Consider the following 18,929-nt stretch of genomic DNA (forward strand, 5'->3'; position numbering starts at 1 on the left):
GTCGATGAAGATCAAGCTGAACAGATAATGTTGAACTACATTCAAGAGAATGTGGCCCTCACATGAGTGGAAAAATATTAGCTAAGAAAATTATGAGACATAGGTATTACAGGCCTACGATGGAAACAGATTATCATCACATGGTCAAGACCTACCACAAATGCCAAATACATGCAAACCTTATACATGTGTCACCCTCTCAATTAGTTGGTCTGACATCACTGTGGCCATTTTCAGTTTGGAGAATTGATATTACTGGTAAAATATCGCCTAAAGCATCAAACGGGCATGAATATATTCTAGTTGCTATTGATTATTTTACTAAGTGGGTCGAAGTTGCCTCTTATGCTATCCTCACTGCGTCTCGAGTTGCAAATTTTATCCAAACGAATATCATCAGTCGATACGGGATTTTTTCAAAATTGATTTCTGATAACGGGTCACACTTCAAAGCTGGGGTTATTACATTGTGTTCAAAGTTCAAAATCTCACACCACAAATCATCTCCTTACCGTTCTTAGACTAATAGAGCAGTCGAAACAGCTAATAAGAATCTTAAGACTATTATCAGGAAAATGTATCAATCACATCGAGATTGGTCAGGAAAATTGCTATTTGCACTATGGGCATATAGAAATTCAATTCGATCCTCCACTGGAGCTACTCCCTACTCCTTAGTGAATGGCATGGAAGCAGTCTTCCCAGTTGAAATAGAAATTCCGTCTCTCAGGGTCTTGTTGGAAAGTTAGTTGTCAGAAGCAGATTGGGTTTGTCAACGATATGAAGAATTAAATTTGATCGAAGAAAAAGACTAATAGCTTTGTATCACGTGCAAGCTTATCAAAGAAGAGTCGCCCGTGCGTTTAACAAAAAGATCAAGGCCCGTCACTTACAAGTCAAATATTTACTACTCAAAGAGAATCGGGCAGCTATCTTTGACCCTAGAGGAAAGTTCAAACCAAATTGGGGAGTTCCGTTCATCATCAAGGAAATATTACCAGGAAAAACTGTCAAGCTTCAAGATTATGATGGAATCAAATTACCAGAACCAACCAACCTTGACCAGATCAAACGGTAATACGTTTAAGGAGGCCATCTTTGATCGAATCAATTATCTTATTACCCAGTTCAATATATCATTTCTCAACCCCTTTGCAGCCTTTTTAAAAAGAAAAAATTATGCATTTTTATTTCTTAGCCTGATTACCTAACCTAAGGGAGGGAAGATTTCGAACTACATTTTGGTCTGATCCCAAAATTCTGGGGTACATAGGCAACTTGAGAAATTACTTCAGGCCCGACCACATCAAAAAAAAATCTAGAAAAAATTCAAAAGAAAAAAAATATCTTCAAAATGGGGAAGAAAATTCAAGGCAAAATAAATGAAACGCCACACAGGAGGCATTCGGATTTTTGAACCTCAAAATCCCTTTATTTTTATACCTAATCCTAAGCTTACCTATGAAAGTCCTCCTAAGTACTGTGCAAAAAATTCAAGGAAGATAGCAAATCATGATTAAACAGTAACTCTAGAAGTTCAGAAGGAAAGAAAATGAAAGAAAAAAAAATGCCTGCTAGGTGCAAAACCCCAAAAGGGTGACTTAGGCTAAAATTAAGGCAAGCTCACAAGGTTGAAAATATGAAAGGACGACTTTGGCAACAATTAGAGCAAAGAAAAAAGAAAGCTCGTTAGATTGAAAATCTGAAAAGGCGATCTAGGCAAAAGTTAGAGCAACAAAGCAAAACAGAAGAAAAACTAAGAGCGGTCCGAGCTGAAACATCAGAAGTTTAAATAATCAAGTTCCATACTTAGCTTAAACCAGACACAGACTTAGAAGCCACAAATATCTTGTCTACGATAGATCTGAAAAGTTTTACTACCCCAAGTGAACCAAGGGAGAGAAGGGTGAATTCTATGATGAGTCTCAAAAGGAAATATTTTGTTTTCTTGTGTCTGACTCAAAATCTTTTATAAACTTAATCAAAATTAAAAATTGGATCTTTATTACGCTTGTGGTAATTAAATATTTCAAACCTTCATACAAGGGGCATTTTACTTTTCTTCTAAATATGTAGTTTCCCCTTTATATTAGGGGCATTTTTTTATGATGTATTCAATTATCTCCAATGCCATATTTGTTATCAAACCAGGGGCATTTTGTTTTTGGGTAATGTTAATCCTAAAAGATAATGGGAACCCCAAACTTAAGGTTACCCTCTTGATAACAGTTTTTTGAAAAACCCTTAAGGTTCAAAAGAAATAAAAACTCAGGTTTTAAATTTATAAAACTTTTGGATAAAACTTCGAGGTTCAAACAAAAGCATTTTGGATATCACATTTGATTGTATCTAGAGATTAACTCATAACCCTTTCACTTAGAATAGGAGATAGGCCATTCATTCTTTCACAGATTAATTCATTCACAGATTCAATCACTCTTTTCCAGATTCATTCTCAATCGTTCTTTCCCAGATTTATTCTTTCATTCTCAATTTTACTCAACCAGTTACCGCCGAGGGTTTTCTGGAATTATGCTTAGTTACCGCCGAGGACTTTCTCAGAATTATGCTCAGATGCTGCCAAGGGCTTTCTCGAAACTATGCTCAGATGCCGTCGAGCCCGAGGGCTTTCTCAAAATTATGCTCAGATGCCACCGAGGGCTTTCTCGGAATTATGCTCAGATGCCGCCGAGGGCTTTCTCGAAATTATGCTCAGTTCCGCCGAGGGTTTTCTCGGAATTATGCTTAGTTACTGCCAAGGGTTTTATCAGAATTATGCTCAGTTTATGCTCAAATTATGCTCAATTTATGCTCAATTTATGCTCAGTCAATGCTCAGATTATGCTCAAATGATGATCAGTTTATGCTCAATTTATATTCACTTTGTACTCAGATTTTACTCAGTTCCAACTTAAACTCTTTGAAATTTATCTCAAATTTCAAGTCCACACACTTGCACAGTTTTTACATTAGTCAAGGAGAATTTTCTAAAATTCAAGGATCTGACACTGTCAGTAAGAGTTCTCGCTCGAGGACCTGACAACTTTTTAGTTCGGGGAGAATTTTTATCCTCAAAGATCCGAACATCTTGACGATTTGCTAAATCAAGCTGGAAAATGAACTGTCACTAGCTTTGGCTTTCGGATATCACACTATGTACCAAAATATAATTGCTATCTAGTTTGCTTCAACCCTCTGCCAAAGAATGGTATCTGTAGATACCCCATGTTTGCATTCGCCTGATTAATCAACTCGTCAACCCGATTGTAACAGTTCCCAATAATGGATGTTTATTCCAATGCTTTATTTTGTTACTAGAAATGTTTCAGAAATCCGGATGAGGTATTTCGAACTGACAAAACTATAGAAACCATACTACGCTAGGAAAATATAATCCCAAAAACGTAGAAATCATCATTTTACCGACAAAAATAAATTTTACGATAAAAATCACTAAAAAATGATCAAATTATCAAAATACCTCTAACCTCAAAACATCCCTAGAGCCTACATTATACTTAGAAAAATCCATTCAAATACATAAAACAACAAATCGAAACCAAATAAATCATTTCGTCAAATTTCACAAAATTTGATAAAATTACGAAAATACCCTTCATAAAGTTCACGACCATTTTGTACAAATTTTTTTTATAAATGATACAAACCAATATTTCCATTGAATTCCTTGTGAAAAATCGATTCTAAAACATCCTAGAACATCAAAAACCGACTTGAAACACAAAAGTTCTCTTTAGGGGTAAAATGATAATTTTTCAATTAAAAAATTTAAAATTCCTAAATTAATAAATAAAATATTAAATAATGTAAAGTGAAACATTAATAAAATTAATTTAAAAGTTTGAACTAAAATAATCGATCAATCAAGTTCTTAGGCAAAATTGTTGATGGTTGCCTTGATATTTATTAAAGGATCCTTCCATCGGGGGCCCAAAGAATTAAAGATATAATAAAGGGGGGTTCTCCAAAAAATTAAAGTCAATCAAGTAAGACTAAATTCAATCTTAAAGTCAATCAAGTAAGACTAAAGTTAAGATCTTAAAGTCAATCAAGTAAGACTAAAGTTAAGATATTAAAGTCAATCAAATGAGACTAAAAGTCAAAACCCTAATAGAGTTTTAATTAAATAATAATTCTATTTAAAACAATCTTAATTAAATAATAATTTTATTTAATAGAATTCTAGCTAAATAATAACTCTATTTAAAATAATTTTAAATAAACAATAACTCTCTCTAAAAGAATTATAATTAAACATTAACTCTATTTAAAATGCACTTAAAAATCTATAAATAGGGGTCTTTACAATCTATTTTCGGATCAAATAATGAACCTTAAGAAAAGTAGGTCAAAAAACTTTCCTAGCCTCTCATAAACCCTAATTTTGAAGTCCTAACTCCTTACCTAGCACCCATACTCAACTTTAACTCGAAAAAATCCTAGAAGCCCTTCAAAAATACTCAGAAATTCATAAAAAAAATCTGAAGAATCCAGATCTAAGAAAGAGATGCATTGCCTTGGAGATCTGAAGCGAATCCAATGACAGATGAAGCGAGGAGTATTGTACAAAGAACTATTTTACCAGATTTGAGGGAACAAGACTGTTGTCTTCGGAAAGGTATATATATTTCTTATTTTTTTAATTACTTAGGTCTTTTAGTAATGTAGTTTATTTGGGAATTAATAGAGATCAGTGTTTGCCGGATGGGATTGGTGCTTAACACATTTCAACCCCTTAATGTGATCCACGGACTCAGTATTTTCTGTAGTAGATTAGTTGATTTATCCGTTTAGAGTCGATGATCGATTCCTAGACCGTAATAACTAGGTGGCGACTCCCAAATCTCAAAGGTCAAAAGTGGATCCGCGCACCCTGCGGATCGAGGGCACTTTCACTTGGGGTAATTTTGGAGCGCATGTTGTTGCATTTGGACGTTTGCGAAAGCGACTTAGAATCTTGAGGAATTTGTTTGTACATGTGAGCTACGATTTCACATCGAGGTAAGTTTTATATTCGTTCTCCTTTTGTTTTCTCTTTCTTGCTTGTTTCAAATTATGATATAAGAACCTTTATTTCGAATTTGCTTTGGTCACAAGTATCGTTATTATTATCATTTTTTTAGATTTTTATTTCATTTTATTTACATCATTTGTGTATGATACTTCTATGGTGAATAATTCTGATTTGAGGATTGTTCTGAGAACTTTGGATAATTCTAGTATATCGAGATGAGTCTTTGATTTTCCCTTTTGGAACAATATAAACTGCCTTTCCTGTATTGTTGATTATTTATTTTTTGCCATTTTTTATTGTTTCATTTCTTTATTTGATCGGATATGAGCGCCTGGTCTATTGATTTATGGAATTTGGAGAATGGTAAGTGGATTTGCATATGATTGAGGTTGTTGGACAGTTGGAGGGTTTGATGGCTGATTTTTGAGTAGTTATTATGGTTGGTGGATTTGTTATATAGGTTGGGTAACCCATGGTTTTGTTTGGATAATTGGTCGTTGGGGCTGGGAGCATGTGGGTGTTTGAATTGGATTGATGTGAATGGGGTAAAGTGGTATCGTTTTGCTGGGTTGTGGTGAGTGTTGATCTGTGGAATTCAGGGGTGGCAGGGTGTAGTGGGACTGATTTGCAAGTTTGGGGTACAGGTGGTGAAGTTTGAAGGTTTTGAGATTGGGATATTTCAAAGTGTGGTCGAGGTTGTGTATGGTAGTTGGATGATGATGGGGTTGACTTTAAATGGTTTTAGGTTTATTGTGCGTGTGGATTTGGGGTTGTTTTGGAGGATTGGGAATGGGGCTATTTAGAAACTACTTTAGGTGAGGCCAATAACGGTTAGGGGTTATTTTGGGCAAGAAGTGGGGGTAGTTTTTAGGGACTGTTTTTAAGTAAGAAATTGGGTGGTTAAGGGATGGTTTTAGGAAAAAAATTGGGACTATTTGGTCTGTTTAGTGGACTGAAATTAGGACTGCTTAAGGTGGTTAAGGGACTGTTTGGAGGGATAGTTTAGGGACTGTTTAGAGGGGTAGTTTAGGGACAAGTTTAGAAACTGTTTGGAGAGGTAGTTTAGGGATTGTTTGGAGGGGTATTTAGGGATTGTTTGGAGGGGTAGTTTAGGGACTTGTGATGGAACTGGATTTGGATTGCTTAGGGATTGTTTAGACAAGTCGACTTCTCCCTCTTTTTCTTTCTCCCTTGGTTATTTAGCATGGTTTTTTATATGAAAATATCGTTTATCACGTTTGTTTTCTTTTCATATTCCCTATTTCCTTTTTGTTTCACTTGGCTTGTACGAGACATGAATATTTTAACATGCTTCGGGCACCCACATATTTTATTTTCCTTAAATAATATCCTGACATTATGGTGATGGTTGATTGATCAATTTGGCATGTGTAGGGGTTTGATTAGGTAGGAAGGGCATTGTGGATGTTTGAACAGCTTTTAGGTTAGCGAATGATTGACTTATTAAGTTTGAAGGTTTTGGCGGGATAAAATAGATGAGGTGGATCGATTTTGGGGTTTGTAGGTGGAGAATTATGAGTGTTAGCGTCCTACTTTGGATGTGCTGGATGCAATGGGTGAGGTATGTGTAGACACCCCATTTTTGCATTCGCTTGATTAATCAACTCGTCAACCCAATCGCGACGATTCCAAATGATGGATGATTATTCCAATGTTTTATTTGTTGCTAGATATGTTTCAGAAATTCAGATGAAGTATCTCAAACTAACAAAACTATAGAAACCACGCTTCGCTAAGAAAATATAACCCCAAAAACATAGAAATCATCATCTTGCCGACAAAAAGAAGCTCCACGAAAAAAATCACTAAAAAATGATCAAATTATCAAAATACCTCAACATCAAAGCAACCTTATGCTTAGGAAAACCCTTTCAAGCACATAAAATAGCAAAGTGAAACCAAGTAAACTATTTCGCCAATTTTCACCAGATTCGATAAAATTATAAAAATACCCCTCATAGAGTTCGCAATCATTTCACTCCAAAAAATTTCATAAATAACACAAACCAATAATCTCATTGAATTCCTTACGAAAAATCGATTCCAAAACATCCTGGAACATTGAAAATCGACTTGAAACACAAAAGTTTTATTTGGGGGTAAAATGGTAATTTTTTAATTAAAAAAAATTTTAATTTCGAAATTAATAAATAAAATATTAATTAACGTAAACTAAAACCTTAATAAAATTAATTTAAAAATCTAAACCAAGTCAATTTCATAAGACTTGAGTCAAAACCCTAACCAAGTCAATCTCATAAGACTTAAGTCAAGACCCTAATTAAAACCTTAATCTAAAGGAACCAAGTCAATCTTATAAGACTTAAGTCAAAACCTTAATTAAAACCCTAATCTAAAAATACTAAGTCAATCTCATAAGACTAAAGTCAAAATCCTAATTAAAACCCTAAAAGAAACCTAATCAAACACTAATTTTACCCAAAAAACTCTATAAATAGAGAGCCTGCACAACCTAATTTCATAGGTCAAAGAAAACCCTCGAAAAAGTAGGTCAAAAAGCCCCCTTAACCTTCCCAAAACCCTGATTTTGAAGTCCTAGCAATGTAATCTTTTTGAAAAATAGAAGAGACTGACTTTTGCCGGGCGGGATTGGTGCCTAACACCTTCCAACCCCGTAACATGATCCCCGGACTTATTTTCTTTTTGTAGATTAGTTGTTTTTCATCCATCTTGAGTTCAGGCTCAATTCCTAAACCGTAATAACTAAGTGAAAACTCCCAAATCTCAAAAATCAAAAGTTGATCCGCACACCACACGGATTGAGGATGCTTTCAGTGGTGACTCCACTGGGGACTATTGAGGATCAAACTTGAAAAGTCCCAAGTATGGGAACATTACCATTTATACCTAGTTTTTTTATTTTATTTTTAGTTTATTTGATTCGTTTATTTTTGGGATTATATTATATTCTTTCGGCATCATTTTTAGCATATTATTGTGAAATATTATTTGATATGATTCAATTTAGGGTTATTTGGGATAATTCTAAATAATGCAGGATATTGAAAGGATGATGATGTGGAAAAATAGGTGTTGACCTATTTTTATTTGATTTTTTTTTTTGGTTTATATTATCCTCTATTAGTAACCTTTGATTCGATTTTGGATACTTTGATTTGGCATATTTTTTTCTATGGTTCAATCGAGGGTCATTTAAAACGACCCTAAATAATGAAATATTCAGATTGACATATAAATTGAGAATGAGATGATGATGGTTGGACCATGGATTTTTGTTGTTTTGTTTTTATTTATTTATTATTTTTTTTTTGTTTTCACGTGTGTAGATTTTTTTCTTAAAAAATAAAAAAAATTTAGGTGTGCCGATATGCCCTTAGGTAGTATTATTTTCTTGTTCAAAACTTTCATTTTTTTAATTTTATTTTACTTTTCTTTTATTTTTAATTTTGTTTGTTAGGTATCGATCTATCATTTGATAAAATCTTTTTTGGTATTACATTGTCCTTTGACATTGTTATTTTCCTCTTTTCTAAAAAAAAAGTTTTTTTTTGTGTACGACAGCAAGCAAAGAATAAGAAAAAATAGGAATTTTGGGGTGCTGTGAACGACAGCAAGGCATTTGGGTTGTAAATCATTTTTTATAAAAGGTGTGTCATAAGTAAGAAATGGTTTTTAACTATTACACCCTTAATGATTTTAGCTCAAAGATTGGTGTGTTTTAAGTAAAAAATCATTTTTTTAATATCCCAATTTGTATCATCTTCTTCATCGTCTTCAACAGAGACCACGGCTTAAACCTATCAATTTAAAACTTTTATTCCGATCGGTTTCGGACCATTAAATCTAATCGATGTCTTCTAAGGTAGAGACGCAGAGATTCGAATCGACAGTCCCTTTAAAATCTAATCAATCTTGAACGGTTTTGCTGAAAACCTATGTCTCTTTCGTCTATCGAAGAATGTTTTAGAGTTGCTAATTTAGATCGGCAGGAGATCTTTGATTCAAAGTAAAGTAGTGGATCTCGTTCGAAGAGTCAATTTTTTTTTAAAATTAAATTTCTGTTGGTTTCTTTCGAAATCGTTTTGAATCTTCGATCGAAGATTTTTGTTTTGAGTTTGTTTGTGAAAGTGCCCTTGATCTGCAGGGTGCACGAATCCGCTTTTGACCTTTGAGGTTTGGGAGTCACCACCTAGTTATTACGGTCTAGGAAACGGATAAAAAGAAACAACTAATCTATTACGAAAAAAAATACTGAGTCCGGAGATCACATTACGGGGTTAAAAGGTCTTAGGCACCAACCCCGTCTGGCAAATACCGATCTCTACTAATTCCCAAATAAGGCTACATTGTTTAAAAGGTCTAATCGCTAAAAAAATAAAAAATATATACCTTTCCGAAGACAACGGTATTGTTCCCTCAGATCTAGTAGAATAGTTCTTCGTACAACACTCCTCGCTTCGTTCTGTCATTGGATCTGCTTAAGATTTACAAGACGAGGTACTTTCTTCTTAGATCTGAATTTTTTGACTTTTTTCTAGATTTCTGAGTATTTTTGAAGACTTTTAAGTGTTTTTGAGCTAAAGTTGAGGTGGATGTTAGGTAAGGAGTTGGGGCTTCAAAATTAGGATTTATGGGAGGTTAGGAAAGGTTTTTGACCTACTTTTTTTAGGATTTATTTTTGGATACGAAAATAGGTTGTAGAGACCCCTATTTATAGATTTTTTTGAGTGCTTGTTTTGATAGAATTAGTGTTTAATTAAAATTATTTTAGGTAGAGTTAGTGTTTAATTAGAATTATTTTAAATAGAGTTATAGTTTAATTAGAATTGTTTTAAATAGAGTTATTGTTTAATTAAAATTCTATTAAGATTTTGACTTTTAGTCTCACTTTATTGACTTTAAGATTTTGACTTTAGTCTTACTTGATTGACTTTAAGATTTTGATTTTAGTCTTACTTGATTGACTTTAATTTTAATTAGGATTTCACTTTATATTAATTAATGTTTTAATTATTAATTTTGAAAATTTTAATTATTAAAATTGTAAAATTATTATTTTACCCTCGGAGAAGACTTTTTGCGTTTTAAGTCGTTTTTCAATGTTCTAGGATGTTTTGGAATTGATTTTTTGTAAGGAATTCAATGGGAATATTGATTTGTGTCATTTATGAAATTTTTTGTGCAAAATGATCGTGAACTTTATGAGCGACATTTTCGTAATTTTGTCAAATTTTGTGAAAATTGGAGAAATGGTTTATTTGATTTCGATTTGTTGTTTTATGTGTTTAAAAGGATTTTCTTAAGCATAATGTAGGTTCTAGGGATGTTTTGAGATTAGGGTATTTTGGTAATTTGATCATTTTTAGTGATTTTTATCGTAAAGCTTCTTTTTTATCGGTAAGATGATGATTTCTATGTTTTTGAAGTTATATTTTCCTAGCGTAGTGTGATTTCTATAGTTTTATTAGTTCGAGATACCTCATCTGAATTTTTGAAACATATCTAGTAACAATATAAAGCATTGGAATAATAATCCATCATTAGGAACCGTTGCGATTGGGTTAACGAGTTGATTAATCCGGGGAATGCAAAAATGAGGTGTTTACAGAGGCCCCTCTTTGGCAGAGAGTTGAAGCAAATTTGATAGTAAATCTATTTTGGTATATAATGCGATATCTGAATGCCAAAGCTAGTGACAGTTCATTTTGCAGCTTGATTTAGCAATTCGTCGGGATGTTCAGATCCTTGAGGGTAAAAACTCTCTCCGAACTAAAAGTTGTCAGGTTCTTGAGTGTGAATTCTTACTGATAGTATCAGATCCTTGAATTTTAGAAAATTCTCCTTGACTAATGAAACAAATGCAAGTGTGCGCACTTAAAATTTAATATAAATCTCAGAGGGTCTAAGTGAAAACTGAGTAAAATCTGAGCAAAATCCGAGAAAATCTCGGCAACAACTGGTTGAGCATAATCTGAGCAAACCCTCGATGGCAACTGGCTAAGTAAAATTAGAGCAAACCCTCAGCGACATCTGGCTGAGCATAATTTGAGCAAACACTCGGTGGCAACTGGCTAAACACAATCTGATAAAACCCTCGGCGGCAACTGGCTGAGCATAATACGAGAAAACCCTCAGTGGTAACTGGCTGAGCATAATTCGAGCAAACCCTCGGCGGCAACTGGTTGAGCATAATCCGGCAACAAGCTGAGTATAATCCAAGCAAACCCTCGGCGACAACTGGCTAAGCATAATCTGAGAAAACCCTCGGCAGCAACTGGCTGAGCAAACCCTTGGCGGCAACTGGCTGAGCATAATCTGAGAAAACCTTGATGGCAACTGGCTGAGCATAATCCAAGAAAATCCTCAGCGACAACTGACTAGGCATAATCCGAGCAAACCCTCGATGGCAACATAATTCAAGAAAGAATGGATAATTCTAGGAAAGAATGACTGGATCTAGGTGCTCTACTCTACCTACTTTGGGCGAAAGAGTACTGAACTATTTTTTAAGCAAAATCAAATATGTGATCAGAAATGCTTTTGTTTGAATTTCAAGATTTTTTTTTCGAAAGTTCTATGAATTTAAAACATGAGTTTTTATTTCTTTTTGAATCTCAAGAATTTTCGAAAAATTGTTATTAAGAGGGTAACCTTAAGTTTGAGATTCCTTTTATCTTTTAGGATTAACATTGCTCAAAAATAAAATGCCCCCGGTTTGACAATAAACATGGCATTGGAGATAATTGAATACATCACGCAAAATTAAAAAAAAGGCCCCTAGTATAAGGGGGAAACTACATATTTAGAGGAAAAAGAAAATGCCCTTTGTATGAAGGTTTGAAATATTTGATTACTACAAGCGCAATAAAGATCCAACTTTTAATTAATTTTATTGAAGATTTTTACTTAGGTTTAAGAGAACAAAATATTGAGACTCATCATAGAATTCACCCTTCTTCCCCTTGATTCGCTTGGGGAAGCAAAATTTTTTTGATCGATGGCTTCTGAGTCTGTGCCTGGTTTAAGCTAAGTATTGAACTTGATTATTCGGACTTCTGATGTTTCAGCTCAGATCACTCTTAGCTTTTCTTTTGTTTCACTTTGTTGTTATAACTTTTACCTAGATCGCCTTTTAGGTTTTTGATCTAGCGAGCTTGCTCTAGCTTTTGCCTAGATCGCCTTTTCAGGTTTTTGATCTAGCAAGCTTTTACTTTTTTTTTGCTCTGATTGTTGTCAGAGTTGTCCTTTCAGATTTTCAACCTTGCGAGCTTGCCTTAATTTTTTGCCTAAGTCTCCCTTTTTGAATTTTCAACTTAGCAGGCTTCATCATTTTTTTCTTTCTTTTTCTTCCCTTCTGAACTTCTAGAGTTATTGTCTGATCATGCTTTACTACCTTCCTTGACTTTTTCACACAGTACTTAGGAGGACTTTCATAAGTAGGCTTAGGACTGGGTATAAAAAGAAAGGAATTTTGAGGCTCAAAAACCCAAATGCCCCTAGTGTGGCATTTTTCTTTTTCTTTGAACTTTCTTCCCTATTTGACAATTATTATTATTTTTTTATATATATATTTTTGTAGGGAAATATATATTTTTTATTTTGATGTGGTCAGGCCTGAAGTATCTTCTTAGGTTGCCTACGTACCCTAGATTTTTGGGATTAGACCAAAACGTAACTCGAATTCTTCCCTCCCTTAGGTTAGGTGATCGAGCTGAGAAATAAAAAGGCATAATTTTTTTTTGAAAATGCCGCAAAGGGCTTGAGAAATGATATATTGAACTGGGTAATAGGAGAATTGATTCGGCCAAAGATGACCTTCTTAAATGTAATACCGTTTGATTTGGTCAAGGTTGGTTGGTTCTGGTAATTCGATTCCATCATGATCTTGAAGCTTGACAGCTTTTCCTGGTAATATTTCCTTGATGATGAATAGAGCTCCTCAATTTGGTTTGAACTTCCCTCTAGGGTCAAAGATAGGTGCCTGATTCTCTTTGAGTACTACATCCCTGACTTGTAAGTTACGGACCTTGATCTTTTTCTTAAATACACAGGCGACTCTTCTTTGATAAGCCTGCACGTGGTACAAAGCTCTTAGTCAAGATCTTTTTTTTGGAAAAAGGGGAATAGATTATCCATTTTATACCACATATTTTATTTCTATTTTTACATCAAAAAGTGGTTTTTGAAAAAGAAAGGAATTTGCAGAAATTCATTTGTAATAAGATTACTTAGGTACAAAAATTATCTTTCATATCCACAATTCGTTATTGTGGGGACCCTATTATGGTTCTTGTTTACTATGAAGTAGAAGGTCAGAATCAGGAAATGCGGTGATCCAGATTCATCGCGACTATCCAAGAATTTTTATGTTTGAATCTTTTTTTTATCGAAAACATCATGAATGTTTATAGGACAAAAGATCTCCTCGAAAACTTACAGCAGCTTGCCAAACAAGGGCTAAGAGAAAAAAGAGCACAGGTATGACTGGCATAACATCTACGATTGGATTGAAAAAAGCATAAGCCTCGGGCAATTTGTCAAAAAAAAAAGTACTCGAATGATATTAAGACAGATACAGATCAAACTAAAGATATTAAGCATAACAAACATTTCATTCTTGGAAATAATTTCATTTTGATTGAGGTATTGATCTAAGGGGAAAAAGAAATGAAAATTAAATCAAAGTAGACAAAAAAAATCCTTATTTTTTCTTTGACTCACCCAATCCAAAACCTTTCAATTCTCAAATGAGAATAAAAGGAATCATACTTTCATACATTATCTTAATTGAATTATATGTAATGATCAATAAATTCAGTTTATTTCTACAACTTTACGTATCAAATCCTAGCAACAATCTAACCTATTTCATATATATTTGGGCAGGAATTGACGAAAAACCAATACCGGTATTGGTGTTTATTAGTATTAATGTTGAATAGAAATCTAAATGGGGCGTGGCCAAGTGGTAAGGCATCGGGTTTTGGTCCCGCAACTCGGACGTTCAAATCCTTCCGTCCTAGGGAAGTCCGATTCTATACATAATAAAGATTGTTCTCTCTAACATTCTTCTGTTTAAGAGTGTAATGTTGAATGCAATGTGATAGTTGTTTATGATTGCTAATGATTCTTTTCTGAATCAGATCTTTCTCTCTCACAAACCGAATCGAGTGCAAATGACATGCAGATGTAACTAAATCCATTTGTGATCCAGGTAGGATGGGAACATAGATCAATGCATAATTCAAAAAGAAAATCAATCAGATGGGCCATTCAGTGTATGCCCATGCATGTCTCGATCATATTCATATTGAAGCTAGTTACTTATCGAAACTTTACATTTGAATTATCAATGTTGTATTCTGAATCGAAATGCGAACGACAAGCCTCTGGATTCCCTATCTATAATAAAGTCAATTCTAGATTCCCTATCTAAAGAAGAACTCGTCCATTCGTGTTCCTTATAACTTTATAAAAAATTCAAATAAATTATAAAATATATTATAAATGAAATTGGTTCATTCATACAGGTAGTTAATCAAATTGAATCTTTGCTGAGACTTCTCCAGATAAATGAAATAGAAATACCTACTATTTATATAGTATAGATAGTCTAGAAAAATAAAAATAGAAATTACTATGTACCGATTGCGCCAATTACTATTCATGATTCAATATTGAATCAATTCCATACCGGTTCCAAACTAGAGGAATGTTATTGTAAAACTTCGTTTAAAACGATGTGGTAGAAAGCAACGTGCGACTTGAAGGACATGATCAGTCGTGGATTATTACATCCGCCATTTGATTATATATATATATATATATAATATAGGATATAGGAATGAAGGTGCTCTTGGCTCGACATAGTTTGTTCTGTTCTACTAGAATGTCCATTTTGTTGGGTTATAATGGAAATAGTACATGATGAAGCTCGAGCAGAAAGTATTGATTCATTTCTCAGAGGCAAGAATCTAGGTTTAGTGTCAATCAATAAGTTGGAACAACTTCGTAAGTATATCTTCGATATAGAAATCGAAAGGATTCAATTCGAACAAAAGTTTCAAATCCAAAAGTAAATAAATTATGTTGGAATTGGTAAAACTTTTTCGATCAAAAGTGTATCACACGGGAATCTATCATTCGTATGATTTTTGGATAGAAAGAAATCACAAAAGGTATGTTGCTGCCATTTTGAAACGATTAAGGATCACCGAAGTAATGTCTAAACCCAATGATTCAAAGAAAAGATAAAGGATCTCGGAACAAGAAAACACCATTTTCAATTGTCTCAACAACTGGATCAGAATGAGGAATCAAAAAATTTGATTCTAAATGAGACAAACAAAAGGGGTTTGAGACAGCTCAATAAATGAAATGCCTGGGCCTAAGGATTTTCCTTTGAACTCTTTTGGAATTATCTAACTTGAGTTATGAGTACAGATGATTTTTGATTTTTCAGGGAGTAAGAAGAAAAAATGAATCAAATCATAGTCTAATCGATTTGATGATTTTTTGGATCTATTTGTTACTATATACATAAATTATACAAAAATTCGAATCATTCTTTCTTGAGCCGTACGAGGAGAAAACCTCCTATACGTTTCTAGGGGGGCATTGTTCATCTACATCTATCCCAATGAGTCATCGATAGAATTGTTGCAATTGAAAAGTGGGCTTTTACGATCTGATAAAGAATCAAACTTACTCAAATGTTCCTGCTATTCTATATTTCCTTGAAAAAGGCGCTCAACCTACAAGAATCGTTCATGATATTTCAAAGAAGGCAGAGGTCTTTAAGGAACTTTGTATTAATCAAATTAAATTCAATTAATTACATTACTAAAATAAAAAAGAAAAGAAAGAGGGGGTAGCCCCTATGCTCGTTTTTTGTAATTTTTTCTTCACTATTCCCCGTTTTTTTTCTTGCTCTATTCTTATTTCTTATTTTCTATTCTATTAGTCTCTCATATGATCCCATATTATATATTTGACTAATATAAAAATAACATAACAAATAACGACAAAAATTTCTTCTACTTCTATGTGATTATGTGATATGAGACGGATAGAAAAAAGATCAAATGAATAGATACACTAGCAAGATCTATGAACTAACAGGATCTATTAGATTATGGGATTACCCTCAATCGGGTAGTTTTTGTTGAGACTCCATCAACAAAAAAGGAGTCAAGCTTGCTTATTGTACCTTGATTGATATTGAATAAACCCGAGATTTTCTTCTTCCGTATTGTTATTTTGCTGTTTCATCCACACTTTTTTTTTATTTATGTGGATCATCTATGTAGTGCCAATCCAACACAGGTCCTTTTTTTTTCTGTATTATTAAATTGCATTTCTTTTGGTTTCTTAACGTTCATATTGACAATAGTGTATTGATCAAATATAATTCGATCGTAGATAAATAGATCTATTTATCTACGTCCTATAAGTTTCGTTTTTTACTTTACTTCATGCAACTGATGGGTTCATTGGATTCGATGTGACACAAGAAGTCTTTTTTGAATGCAAAAAAAATATATGGATAAATTAAATAAAGAAAATTTCTAGCCCGTCCTTTTTTATTTTATTTTATCTAATAATGAATTTTATTTTGTATCTGATCTGTTCGTTTTTAGGTTAATAATCAAGCATAAATTTTTTTTTATTGGGTAGCTAGGTCAATGTTTTGATGGGGTCGTGAAATCCAACCTCGTTAGTTATTTTTTTTATATTCCGATTGTATCTACACACCATAATTACATTATTCGGGTTGCTAACTCAACGGTAGAGTACTCGGCTTTTAAGTACGGCTAGAATCTTTTACACATTTGGATGAAGGAACGGAGTCGTCCATACCGTTGGTAGAGTTTGTAAGACTACGATTGATCTTGAAAGGGAATGAATGGAAAAAACAACATGTCGTATCAATGGAGAACTATGAAAATACTTCATCCTCACCGGATCGGTACAAAATCTTCAAAATATTGTTTGATTTCTTAGAGCGGAACAAAAAAAGAAATTCATGGTTAGGTCACACGAATAAATGGATAGAGCCCTACGACTCCAATTATAAGGAAACAAAAAACAACGAGTTTCTATGCTTAAATCGAATGATTACCTGATCTAATTAGACGTTAAAAATAGATTAGTGCCTGATGCGGGAAAAGGTTCTCCCATAAGTGGATCATCGATTTTTTTCTGAATCCTAACTATAGCTCTATTCTTGAGTGGAAACGAATGTGTAGAAGAAACGGTATATTGCTAATGATAATTTATTCCAAAGTCAAAAGAGCGATCGGGTTGCAAAAATAAATGATTTCTAACCATCTAGGTATCCTATAATGAACACAAATTGGATGGAAAAAGAGAGAATCCGTTCATTAGCCTATTTGTCTATGAGGTATCTATGATTTTCTTACTATATACCTTATCCCTTGTTTTGACTAATCTAATCGAAATGAAATTTCATTTTTGACTGGTAAGATTGCTTCCATGCCATACACTAAGGAGTAGTGAGTAGCTCCAGTAGAGGATCGAATTGAAGTTCGGTATGCCCATAGTGCAAATGATAATTTTTTTGACCAATCTCGATGTGATTGACACATTTTCCTGATGATTATCTTCAGATTCTTATTAGCCGCTTCAACTGCTCCATTGATCTGATGACGGTAAGGAGATGATTTGGGGTGCGAGATTTTGAACTTTGAACACAGTGTAATAACTTCAGCTTTCAAATGTGATCCATTATCAGACATCAGTTCTGAAGGTACGCCATATCGACTTATGATATTTGTTTGAATGAACTTTGCAACTCTAGACGTAGTAAGGACAGCATAAGAGGCAGCTTCGACCCATTTAGTAAAATAATCGATAGCAACTAGAATGTATTCATGCCCGTTTGATGCCTTAGGCGATATTTTACCAATAATGTCAATTTCCCAAACTGAGAATGGCCACGGTGAAGTCAGACCAACTAATTTAGAAGGTGGCACAGGTATGAGATTTGCATGTATTTGGCATTTGTGACAAGTCTTGACCATGTGATGACAATCTGTTTCTATCGTGGGCCAGTAGTACCCTTGTCTCATAATTTTCTTAGCTAACATTTTCCCACTCATGTGAGGACCACAATCCCCTGAATGTAGTTCAACCATTTTCTGTTTAACTTGATCTTCATCAACACATGATAAATGAATTCCATCATAAAACCTTTTGTATAAACTTCCTGTGTACAGGATGAATTGAGATGCTAATTTTAATAGGGTTTGTTGTTTCTTCCTCAATGCTTCTTTTAGGAATTATTGTTTTTCCAATATTCTTTTAATGTTTGTGTACCACGACATTCCATCAGGTAGTCGAGTAGCAATATTGATCTAATGATAATATGCAGGTTTGTCTTTGACTTTGACAGTGATCAACCTCAATTCCATGCCAGGGGGCAAATGGATTATTGAAGATAGAGTGGCTAAAGAGTCAGCAAATCTATTACCTACCCTTGACAAGTGTTGGAACATGATAACTTTAAACTTACTCACTAAGTTTAACATATACTCATGATAAGGCTTAAACTTTTCATCTCTAGTCTTCCATTCTTCTAATGACTGATGTATGACCAAGACTGAATCCCCGAAAACTTCAATTTCTGTAATGCCCAGGTTCAAATCAGCTTTGAGCCCAGCGATACACGTTCTATATTCCATTGTATTATTGGTGTTAGAAAAGGCTAACTTAATGGCAATCAGAATGTGACATCCTTCCAGAGAAAACATGATTACCCCTATTCCATACCCATTCTGATTGGCGGCTCCATCAAAGTATAGCTGCCATGTTTGGTTCCGCGATTCTTCTTCAACATGCAATATATTCTCATCTGGGAACTGATCAACAT

This window comes from Akebia trifoliata, chromosome 7, assembly GCF_017979445.1.
Source record: "Akebia trifoliata isolate Shusen 1 chromosome 7, ASM1797944v1, whole genome shotgun sequence".
NCBI lineage: Eukaryota > Viridiplantae > Streptophyta > Magnoliopsida > Ranunculales > Lardizabalaceae > Akebia > Akebia trifoliata.